We start from the raw sequence: 13442 nt of genomic DNA on the forward strand, positions 1-13442 counted from the left end.
TGAAATAAAAGAAAAGAAAGTACAAGAAAAACAAAGGAAAAATGATTGCAAAGAAATGTGATCAAGTTAAATGAGCCGGGAAACCTAACGATGGGTGATCAGACTGAAGTCACTACGTGGACCGTTGACTGCCCTCGGATCATGGGAACCTCAGAAACATTTTTGGGACATAAATAGACCCTTGTTGAAGAATAAATATCATTAGAAATATCAAAGAAAAATTAAATAATTAGTACAAAGAAAAGTGAGAAATCGAAAACAGACAAAACCCAGAATACTGAAAATCGTGAATGCCACCCGAACAGGCATTATGGTCATTTGACATCCCAAGTGTCTTTTGACCTAAATTTCCATTAAAAATAAATAATATTACACTTAGAAAATGAAATGAAAAATTAAATTGGTGGTACCTAAAGTAAATAGTGAGAATTAAGGGTTTAATGTGGGATTAAGTGAAAGTAACTTATAATATGAATTAATTAGAGTAAGTGGACCACTAAGAGAATAAAATAAACACATTATGGGGCTGATGTAAGTCCACTATGTCCAGCAGCCACTTCATCTTCTTCATTTACCATCCAAGCCGTGAATGAAGGGAGAGAAAACTCCATGGACATTTTCATGCAAGCTTGATCCCTCCTTCCATTTCAACTCCAAACACTTGAGTTCCTTCATTAAACTTTGTCTACACATCACAAGGAAGATATTGACACCCAATTTGAGAAGTTTGGTGAAGGTTTAGCAAGTTACAAATAAAGGTAAGTTTGCATTTTGAGAAATCCTTTGTTAAAGTTTTTGTGCATGTTATGGGTATTAGTTTGGTGAAGGAAAATTTTAAGTTTGAAAGGTTATTGTTATTTTCATTTTGGACAGCCATGGGTCACGTTTATGATGAGGTATTTGTGCATATAATTGATGGGAAAGAATGTTAATAATGGTGATTTAGTAACTTAGTGAGTTATTGCATGTTTATATGGTGAATTATGCACTTTGATGGGAATTGGCATATGGTACGGCAATGTGATGTTGATGAATGTTTTGTGGCAGCTTGTGGACACTTGAGAAATGGTGTATATTGAAGGAAGAGTGGGCAGAATATTGACCTAGAAGGATTGATGATATGTATGTGAATGAATGTTGTAAAGTGTATGTAAAGTTTGTAATGTTTAGGTGTGGTTGTAATGGTATTTAGAAATTGTAATTGTGAATGATATTTGGTGTGTTGAGGGTGATTGGAATCTGCCCAAAATAATGCTAATGTAATGTAGAAAATGTTTTTGGTAATGTGCCAAAACAGTTTGGTAGGGTATGGAAGTAAACCTTGCAAGGTGAGTATGTGTTTGAAGTTGGGGTGTGAAATGCATATTGAGGGCAGTGAATATTTTAGCCTATAACCTTGAATGTGTAACCTCAATTGGTATGAGACCAATTTGGGTGAAACTAGGCACATAATGTGCCAACTTTCATTGAGAAACCATGCCAAAATTCTGCTTGCAAGGTGACCTAAAAATTTGACCAATTCGGATTAGGTGCAATTAGGACCTGAAAAATGACCAATTGGGCAGCAGTGAGTATTTAGGCCATAACTCACTCAAACCAGGTCCAATTGACCTGAAATTTTAACCATGAATAGTTAAGACCCATACCTACAAGTCTTATGAAGACACCAAAACCCAGAAATGACCATAAGCAAGTCAAACAACTTGCACAAGTTCGGGTCCAAAAACTGGCCGAACCAGAATTGACCAATTTGACCTAAAATTGACCTAAAATGGTACCACTTGACCAGCAATAGTGTAATGACCATAACTTGGTCTACTTAACTCGGATTGACCTGAAATTTTGCACCGCGTGCAATAAGACCTAGATCTACAAGTTTGTAGTTTCGACCGAGACCCGAAAACCGATGGATCTAGATCGTCCGGTTAGGTCAAACCAGTATCCCGAAATCCAAAGAAGTTGCATTAAAATGCACTAAACAAGGAAATGACTTTGGTAAAACGTACCAAACCTAAAACCCTATCGAGTGTGACATATTAATGACACTAAAACCTAATTTACCTAAAACGCATCGAGGGTCGGTATATTAGGTGATTAAGTGAATAATTGAGTTCAGTGCATTATTTACCAAACACCCTCGATAGAGACAGTTTAATTTAGCATCAAACACTTCAAATTGTGTTTCTCGATTAACAAGGACTCAAAGAAAAGGGAAAGAAATACTGAGTCAAGACCAGGAGACAAATATCAGAGGTTTGTGCACAACGGCTATTGCTTTTGAATTTTTCAATTGAAATAAATATTGAATATTTGTATATTATTGTTTTAAATTGTGTTTGTGCACAACAACTGTTTCCTTTGAATTATTTTCAATGGAAATAAATATTGACTATTTGCATATCATTGTTTTAAATTGTGGAAATGTGTTTGGTGGACACTTATTGATTGAAAAACATTGTGAATGGTTTGAAATCGTGAATAATTGTTTGAATGGTATTTTATGGATTCTTATTGATTGAAAAGCACTGTAAATGGTTTTTGTGGAAATTGAAGTGAATTACGAATTGTGTTGCCATTTTGTGAATGAAATTATAACTTTGGAAATTTATTGGACTCTTACGGATCATTTGAATAAAATGTTTGGAATTGTTTTGACTCACAATTGGCATGACATCGATAATATGTTCCTCCTCCATTAATGGGGTGAGTGTGATTATTCCTCCTCTTTGACTTATTAGTCCAGGGTGAGTATGATTATGTTCCTCCCTCTTTGACTTCCCACCGAGGTGAGTATGGATGAGTTCTCATTATATAGCTAGCTTCCTCCTCATTGATTTCGATTATTGGGGTGAGCATGTCTTGTCGTTGTGTACAACACGGCATATATGGAAAAAATTGTGTCATGGCCTAAATTGTGTTATAGATTGGCAACACTGTATTCTTCAGTTATTTGATCGAATTGTGTTATTATGTATTGTGAGATTGTGAAATTGATTTAAACTCTTATTGACATATACTGTCTATTGAATTCAACCATGATCTGACTTATTGAAAATTATTGTGATATTAACAAATGGAGTTTAAATTCTTGTTGACATTTATTGTCTTGAATTTAACTATGGTTTTAAGTATCCACTATTGATATGATTTATGAATTGTGATTTAAAATTTGTATTTGGTAAATGTTGTGCACCACTGAGACATTGTCTCAGCGATAGCTTTCTATTGTCCGCAGTAGAGAGACAGATGCAGAAAGTTAGGTCGCTAGTATCGCCAATGAGAGATTTTTGGGTATAGTGAGTATACCACATGTGGCATTTTGTATCAGTAATGTATATTCACTGTATGTATATTTTGTTCTTGGTTTTGAGCAGCTTGTAAATTTAAGTTGTACAAAGAAAGTTGTAAAATAATTATGAGTTATTTGGCATTGTAAAAATTGTGTTATATCTTTGTATCTTAGTCTTTGAAAATCACTGTGGATTTGACTTGAGAAATGTGTTGTGTTGATAAAAATGTTGGAGTTGAGATTTGAAAATATATTGAAGTGCTTTTTACAGTTTTTTCAAGAACTGCTTTGTCCAAAATACAAATGGCACCTTGCCAAAATTTTTACAGATATTCCAAATAAATCAAATGAGTTAGTTGTTTCACTTCATTCACCAAAGTCTTTCACACTGTAAATAGTGCTCACCATCGTAAAAGAAGTAAGAAAGTTTTTAAAATCCCTTGTAGTGTAATTAATGGATTATCGTGAGACGGAGTTGGTAATTCATTAGGTATACTACGGATCATGTTATGCCTTACAGAGGGGTAGGGTGTGACATGTTTTAGTGGTATCGAGCAATGGTTTTAAAGTGAATTTCGAATCGTGAATTTGAAATCTTTTGTCGGAACTACAATCGCTCAAATGTTTGATACATACAAGACATTACATTATAAATATGCACTAACGGGAGGAAATCTCCTTGTATTATTGTACAGAGGTCGGAAATAAATTTTGATGCATTAGTGACTAGTCCTTTAGGATAAGGATTGTGATAACAAGTGAAATTAGTTTTGGAAGAGTTTATCGTGAAAAGTATTTGATGACACACCATAAAATTATAAGCTAATTGGCGAGCCTACTTAATGTAAGGCAAGAGGACGTAAAAGTAAGATGCAGTAATGGAATTGCTCTAGATGAGGGCAAGGAGGTTACTGTTAGAAATTGCTAATGGATATTGTAATCAGAATAAGATTAGAATATAACTGAATTCAAAAAGAATAAAAGATAACAAAGTTTGATCTATTGGGATGTATCGTAGTAACTATGCAATGTTCTTGATGTTTATACTGTAAGCTGCAGATTACAGTACTGACTTGAGATTATTGTGTAGAGCTACGTACTACCCGATAGTACACCTAGATAAGAATAGTTGCCAACGGCATCTGTTTTGGTATAGTTATGCCATGACAGAATTTAATTGTTAGAAATAAGTTTGAAAATCCTACTTAAGGATCTAAAACTCAAAAGTTAGAATATCGAAAGGTTACTGATTCGATAAAAGGAAGTAAGTTATAGAATATTGACAGATAAAAAGAGTTACAGAAGTAGAGATTTGAACAGTTGATTCATATGTAACAAAGAAATATTACGAATGTGAGGAAGACTATGGATTAGAATGGTCAGAGGACCAATGATCGATGAATGATTCTAACATGACCTCAAGGGTCATTCAGAAGCAACGTGAACCAAATATTAGACAAAGATAATAGTAAGAGGAGATTGGTGTTATCCAAACAAATCAAACATTGTATTAGATTGTTAAAAGACTTATACAAATTTGAGGAAAAGAAGATTATACGATCATATAGAAAGGAGAAAATAAACGTATGACTATTGTAAGATGACTACTGGGTAAAATTTCGTCCACGAAATTTATTTAAGGGGGGGAGAATTGTAACACCCCTAAGTTCGGTAGTGCTCGCCGCTCCAGTGACCGGTGTTGTCCGGACAGCTAGGATGCCTAGAACCACACTTCAATGAGAGTGAGGAGACATAAAATAATGAAATAAAAGAAAAGAAAGTACAAGAAAAACAAAGGAAAAATGATTGCAAAGAAATGTGATCAAGTTAAACGAGCCGGGAAACCTAACGATGGGTGATCAGACTGGAAGTCACGCGTGGACCGTTGGACTGCCTCGATCATGGAACCTCGAAAACATTTTTGGGACATAAATAGACCCTTGTTGAATAATAAATATTATTAGAAATATCAAAGAAAAATTAAATAATTAGTACAAAGAAAAGTGAGAAATCGAAAACAGACAAAACCCAGAATACTGAAAATCAGAATGCCACCCGAACAGGCATTATGGTCATTTGACATCTCGAAGTGTCTTTTGACCTAAATTTCCATTAAAAATAAATAATATTACACTTAGAAAATGAAATGAAAAATTAAATTGGTGGTACCTAAAGTAAATAGTGAGAATTAAGGGTTTAATGTGGGATTAAGTGAAAGTAACTTATAATATGAATTAATTAGAGTAAGTGGACCACTAAGAGAATAAAATAAACACATTATGGGGCTGATGTAAGTCCACTATGTCCAGCAGCCACTTCATCTTCTTCATTTACCATCCAAGCCGTGAATGAAGGGAGAGAAAACTCCATGGACATTTTCATGCAAGCTTGATCCCTCCTTCCATTTCAACTCCAAACACTTGAGTTCCTTCATTAAACTTTGTCTACACATCACAAGGAAGATATTGACACCCAATTTGAGAAGTTTGGTGAAGGTTTAGCAAGTTACAAATAAAGGTAAGTTTGCATTTTGAGAAATCCTTTGTTAAAGTTTTTGTGCATGTTATGGGTATTAGTTTGGTGAAGGAAAATTTTAAGTTTGAAAGGTTATTGTTATTTTCATTTTGGACAGCCATGGGTCACGTTTATGATGAGGTATTTGTGCATATAATTGATGGGAAAGAATGTTAATAATGGTGATTTAGTAACTTAGTGAGTTATTGCATGTTTATATGGTGAATTATGCACTTTGATGGGAATTGGCATATGGTACGGCAATGTGATGTTGATGAATGTTTTGTGGCAGCTTGTGGACACTTGAGAAATGGTGTATATTGAAGGAAGAGTGGGCAGAATATTGACCTAGAAGGATTGATGATATGTATGTGAATGAATGTTGTAAAGTGTATGTAAAGTTTGTAATGTTTAGGTGTGGTTGTAATGGTATTTAGAAATTGTAATTGTGAATGATATTTGGTGTGTTGAGGGTGATTGGAATCTGCCCAAAATAATGCTAATGTAATGTAGAAAATGTTTTTGGTAATGTGCCAAAACAGTTTGGTAGGGTATGGAAGTAAACCTTGCAAGGTGAGTATGTGTTTGAAGTTGGGGTGTGAAATACATATTGAGGGCAGTGAATATTTTAGCCTATAACCTTGAATGTGTAACCTCAATTGGTATGAGACCAATTTGGTGTGAAACTAGGCACAAAATGTGCCAACTTTCATTGAGAAACCATGCCAAAATTCTGCTTGCAAGGTGACCTAAAAATTTGACCAATTCGGATTAGGTGCAATTAGGACCTGAAAAATGACCAATTGGGCAGCAGTGAGTATTTAGGCCATAACTCACTCAAACCAGGTCCAATTGACCTGAAATTTTAACCATGAATAGTTAAGACCCATACCTACAAGTCTTATGAAGACACCAAAACCCAGAAATGACCATAAGCAAGTCAAACAACTTGCACAAGTTCGGGTCCAAAAACTGGCCGAACCAGAATTGACCAATTTGACCTAAAATTGACCTAAAATGGTACCACTTGACCAGCAATAGTGTAATGACCATAACTTGGTCTACTTAACTCGGATTGACCTGAAATTTTGCACCGCGTGCAATAAGACCTAGATCTACAAGTTTGTAGTTTCGACCGAGACCGAAAACCGAGGAACTAGATCGTCCGGTTAGGTCAAACCAGTATCCCGAATCCAAAGAAGTTGCATTAAAATGCACTAAACAAGGAAATGACTTTGGTAAAACGTACCAAACCTAAAACCCTATCGAGTGTGACATATTAATGACACTAAAACCTAATTTACCTAAAACGCATCGAGGGTCGGTATATTAGGTGATTAAGTGAATAATTGAGTTCAGTGCATTATTTACCAAACACCATCGATAGAGATGATTTAATTTAGCAATCAAACACTTCAAATTGTGTTTCTCAGTTAACAAGGACTCAGCAAAAGGGAAAGAAATACTGAGTCAAGACCAGGAGACAAATATCAGAGGTTTGTGCACAACGGCTATTGCTTTTGAATTTTTCAATTGAAATAAATATTGAATATTTGTATATTATTGTTTTAAATTGTGTTTGTGCACAACAATCAAGCTTTCTTTTGAATTATTTTCAATGGAAATAAATATTGACTATTTGCATATCATTGTTTTAAATTGTGGAAATGTGTTTGGTGGACACTTATTGATTGAAAAACATTGTGAATGGTTTGAAATCAGAAAATTGTTTGAATGGTATTTGATGGATACTTATTGATTGAAAAGCATCAGAAATGGTTTTTGTGGAAATTGAAGTGAATTACGAATTGTGTTGCCATTTTGTGAATGAAATTATAACTTTGGAAATTTATTGGACTCTTACGGATCATTTGAATAAAATGTTTGGAATTGTTTTGACTCACAATTGGCATGACACTGATAATATGTTCCTCCTCCATTAATGGGGTGAGTGTGATTATTCCTCCCTCTTTGACTTATTAGTCTGTGGTGAGTATGATTATGTTCCTCCCTCTTTGACTTCCCAGTCTGAGGTGAGTATGGATGAGTTCTCATTATATAGCTAGCTTCCTCCCTCATTGATTTCGATTATTGGGGTGAGCATGTCTTGTCGTGGTGTACAACACGGCATATATGGAAAAATTGTGTCATGGCCTAAATTGTGTTATAGATTGGCAACACTGTATTCTTCAGTTATTTGATCGAATTGTGTTATTATGTATTGTGAGATTGTGAAATTGATTTAAACTCTTATTGACATATACTGTCTATTGAATTCAACCATGATCTGACTTATTGAAAATTATTGTGATATTAACAAATGGAGTTTAAATTCTTGTTGACATTTATTGTCTTGAATTTAACTATGGTTTTAAGTATCCACTATTGATATGATTTATAAATTGTGATTTAAAATTTGTATTTGGTAAATGTTGTGCACCACTGAGACATTGTCTCAAATGATAGCTTTTATTGCCGCCGCAGTAGAGAGAGATGCAGGCAGCAGGCTAGGCTGCTAGTATCGCCAGTGAGAGATTTTTGGGTATAGTGAGTATACCACATGTGGCATTTTGTACTGTAATGTATATTCACTGTATGTATATTTTGTTCTTGGTTTTGAGCAGTTGTAAATTTAAGTTGTACAGTAAAGTTGTAAAATAATTATGAGTTATTTGGCTTGTAAAAATTGTGTTATATCTTTGCATCTTAGTCTTTGAAAATCACTGTGGATTTGACTTGAGAAATGTGTTGTGTGTTAGTAGTATGCCCTAGAGCATATCATTTAGTATGTATCTTGTACATATTTTTAATAATAAAAGGCATTTCCACTTTTCCGTTTACATAATATATTTATGTGTAATAGAAAAGGTCCATTGATATTTTGTTAGAAATATTATTCTTAAGTTGTTAAGAATATGAGTGACAATATTTCTAGCACAAAGTATCATAAATAGGTTCACAATCGAGGATACTTCATAATAAGGACATGACTTATCCAGAAAGATTGTATTCATGTTTGTTCCCAAGTTATTTATATGAGATATAAATAAGATGGAATGGTGAGTCTCATGCCATATAACAAACATGATAGGCACTTATAAATGATAAGTAGGCCGAACCAGTGACACTTATGACAAGCACATGGAGTTTACTCTTGTCAATGTTTTGTCATAAATCATATCGTGCATATAATCTTTAGACCTGAGATAGCACAGATTATCTTGTATATAGGTAGTTTGAGTTTGATCGCTTTCATACTTGTACTATGTATGGGTATATGGGCATGTGTTGGCTCCTGCTAGTTATATATGGAGGTAGGTGTTGATCAAGAAGGAATCTGTTCCTCTAAGTAAATAGAGATAAAATCCTATGTTCATTTAATTGTTCTTGATGTTTCAAGTTCCTGGCCAGGACAGATAGATTTATTATTGAAAAGAGTTTCGATGAGAAAAATCTTTTAATCAAGAACTGGAATTAAAGAGAACATAATATTCATAGCAAATGGAGTTTGACATAAACCATGACTCGGCTTGAGTTGGGATTTTGTAACAGAGAGATTCTAGTGCATGGTAACATATGATTATAGGTTCATTTAAGGTAAATCTTATTACTAATTGGGTGGCCATGGCATGCTATGCTAGGTGTTAACCATGGTCTATGAGGTTCATAAAATGATTTAGAGAAATCATTTATGGTAAGAAAGAGTTCTGATGATATTAATAGTTGATATCATGTCTCATTGCCAATTAGTGATGAGCCTAGTAAGTCACACACATACACAAGTTATCACCTATTTAAATATGATTTAATTAATTAATTAAAGAGTTTAATTGATTAATTAAATAGATTTGGTTTGCAATAAAATTGCAAAGTCCCTAGCATGACTTGAAACCAAATCTAGATTATTGGATGTGTAGTATAAATTAAATTTGTATTTAAAGTGTTTAAATATGAATTTAATTGATGAGAAATTAATTAATAGAGATTAATTAATTAATTTATATTTGATATAAATTAATTAGAAGAAGAAAATAATTATTTTGGGTTAAGAACTCAAAATTAAGACACGAGGCATTTTGGTCATTTTGCAGTGTGACACGTGGCACCATGAGATGGTGACACATGGCATAACACATAAGCTTGCCAAATATTTTTAATCATGTAAGATGATTAAAATCAAGATTAAATATAGGTTTGACACTTGGCACAATGTGATTGGGTCACTTAAACCTAGAGCTAATCAAAAGGTAACATGTGGCTAGGGTTTAATGTGTTAACCTAGCTATTTAAGTGGGGTTATGAAAAGAAAACACAACCAGCAGCCTCTCCTCTCATATGTCACGCCACTTTGAGCCTCTCCAGCTATTTCTCTTCATCTCTCATCAATTCAAAGAGATTAGCCATCAATCTCTTGAATTAAGAACACTAGAAATTGTTTCTAGTGTCCTGTTTACATCTCTAATCTCTTAAAAGGCAGAATTTGAATTTCTAATTAATAGAAAAGGCTTTAGAAGCTGTTCAAGGGCTGCCATAGGTGTTCTTGGTGTGGACAAGCTAGAGGGACAACATCCGTGTCTCAAGACGAATCTCAAAGCGCAGACACGCGGCACATCAAGAGGTTAGTGTAATCGTTCTTGATTTAATCTAGGGTTCTAAAATTAATCTGATTAATTTTAAAATCTTAAATGGCAAATACAGATCCAAAAACATATTAAAAGAGTTTTAATATGTTGTTTATCATTGAAATTAAATAGATAAAAATAAATCTTGTATGGTGCATGTGACCCTAGGTGAAAATTTTTGAATTCAATGGTATAATCTTGTGTTTTTCACGCTTCCGTTCCTTCAATTGGTATCAGAGCCACTATATTTGCCATTTAGATTGTTGATTATATAATTTAATTGTGTGTTTGATCATGAGATCAAGAGATTCATTGCTGGTTGGATCATGAGATGTGGCATCACACATGTAGAAGCCACCATTGGTGGCGGCAACAATGGTTCCATGGGTGATTCAAGGTTTGGCTTTTAATTCTGCAATTGTTGTATGATCTAAGGCCTATTCTTTGACTAATTAAAGTGTTTAATTAGTTGTTTTAATCACACAATTAAATTATGATTCAAATCAGAATTTTAAAAAATGTTTGAATGTGATTCAAATCTGAATTTTAAAAGTTGTTTGAATGAGATTCAAATCTGAATTTTTAAAGTTGTTTGAATCATATTTAAATCTGATTTTTTAAAATTGATTCAATAAAATTCAGATCTGATTTTTTAAAAAATATTTGAATGTGATTCAAATCTGATTTTTTAAAAAATGTTTGAATGTGATTCAAATCTGAATTTTGAAGTTGTTTGAATGTGATTCAAATCTGAATTTTTAAATTTGTTTGAATGAGATTCAAATCTGAATTTTTAAATTTATTTTAATAATATTCAAATATCGAAATTTAAGATGAATATGAGATATTCAATTTAATTTAAGTATGTATGTTTTATTTAATTGTTAAATAGTGATATGCATGATGGATGATCATGGACTATAAAAGACCAATGTGATTGGATTTATTTCTTTTATGTTTCTTTGGGATTGTAAATTAATTAATTTATTTTAATTTATTTTGGGCATGTATTATTAAGTTTGTAATATTTTTGGGTTGTAATTTCATTTATTTAAGTTCTTGTAAATTCGCCTTGGTATGCAAAGGATTACTATGTAATATTGGATTGCAAGAAGTTCAAGGAGGTCAAGAGCATTGGTGGGACCAGTGGGAGGAATTCAATATCAAGTGTTGATTATGTACTCCTTCAGCAACTCTTGTAAAATGAATGAATGAAATGCACCTAGGAATGCCCTGATTCAATTCTTGGTGGCTCAGAATTGAATCCCTTAGAAAGTCCATGATCATACCAGATTTACTGCTTATCCATGAATGCATGAGATGTATGGGAATGTATGCAATTATATGATATATGCATGCTAAATGGATAATGTGCAAAGTGAGACCTTAATAGTAATTAGGATGGCTATAAAATCTTCCAAACAAATGATTAAGTTGGAAATGCTATAATTAAAGTAATTATAACATAAGCCCTCCATTGGGGCAATTATTTTAAGAAATTTTAAATAGTTGCATGAGATGCAATTAATTTAAGAGATTTTCTTAAGAATAATTGTTAAGCATGAGATGTTGTAAATATGTAAATGGTTTGGTGGCCAATATTGGATGTACCTGAGGACATTAAAATTATTTGCATAATTCTGGCTCAATGGGATCAACTTAACTAATGCAAGATAAGTCAATATTGGATGTACCGAGATTTTGAGCATTAGGGGCTAGTAAAAGGATTGAACCTCACATGAGATGTGATGGGCAAGGAGTTGCTCACTTATAGTTTATTGTAATTCCAATAATGGATGTACTGAGGATGATCAATAGAATTATAAGAATTCAATCACCCACTAGAAATCCATCCAACTAGGATTTCCGTTTTCTACTTTGGAAGTGTAGGATTCGCTAAGTTAGTGGGAGGACCAATTTGATTAAAAGACCATAATCATTTTGGTTAATTACATGATACATTTACTAATTAATCTGTTATTTTCTGCGATTAATTTTACGATAAAAATGAGCACAAAACAACCACCACCATCCAATATCCTTGCAAGCATACTTGATCACATGAGTTAACAGGACCTAATCATGCGATTGGCTAAGAAATTTGAAACTTGTCTGAACTGGAACATATAGGATATGTTCTATATTCAAATGTTCTGGTCCCTTACCTCCAGAGGCCACACAAGAGGAACATGATACTTTGGACAAGTGGAAGGAGCATGATATGAGAGCTAAGTGTTACATGCTTGCTTCCATGAGTAATGAGTTACAGAAGCAACATGAGAACATGCAGAGTGCTAGTGAGATCCTCCTTCACCTACAAGAGTTGTATGGTGAGCACAGCAGGAATGCTAGGTATGAGATATCTAAACAATTATTCCGTATGAGGATGTCTGAGGGACAGAATGTTGGGGATCATGTCCACAAGATGATTCGGCTGATTGAGCAGTTGGAACATCTTGACTTCAACATGGATTTCCAACTACAAACGGATTTGATCCTTCATCCCTTCTGAGTCTTTTGGGAATTTTGTGACAAATTTCCATATGACTAAACAGAATGCACCTTAGCTGAATTACTCAACATCTGGTTATTGCCCAAAAGAATATGCCGAGCAATAAAGGAAAAGAGGTAGCTTTGGTTGCATCTTCTTCACTGGAAAGTCCAACAAGAAGAAAGGCAATAAGAAAAAGAAACCTCAGATTCCTGGTCCTTCCAAGAAAATAGCTAAACAGAAAAGGAAGACTAAAGCTGATGAAGGCAAAGGAAAGTGTTTCCACTGCCAAAAGGATGGGCACTGGAAAGGAACTGCCCAGAGTATCTTGCTTCTCTGAAGGACAAGAAGGATACACCTTCGGAAGGTATGTCCATATCTTGTTATTTAGATTCGATGATACTTATAGTTCATCTACAACTTGGGTTTTAGATCTTGGTGCAGTTCTCACATTTCTAAAGATATGCAGAACTAGCAAGATGGCGACTTGCATTCTCAAGATATTAGAGTCGGATTGGCAATGGCT

Source organism: Hevea brasiliensis, chromosome 6 (genome assembly GCF_030052815.1).
Source record: "Hevea brasiliensis isolate MT/VB/25A 57/8 chromosome 6, ASM3005281v1, whole genome shotgun sequence".
Taxonomy (NCBI): Eukaryota; Viridiplantae; Streptophyta; class Magnoliopsida; order Malpighiales; family Euphorbiaceae; genus Hevea; species Hevea brasiliensis.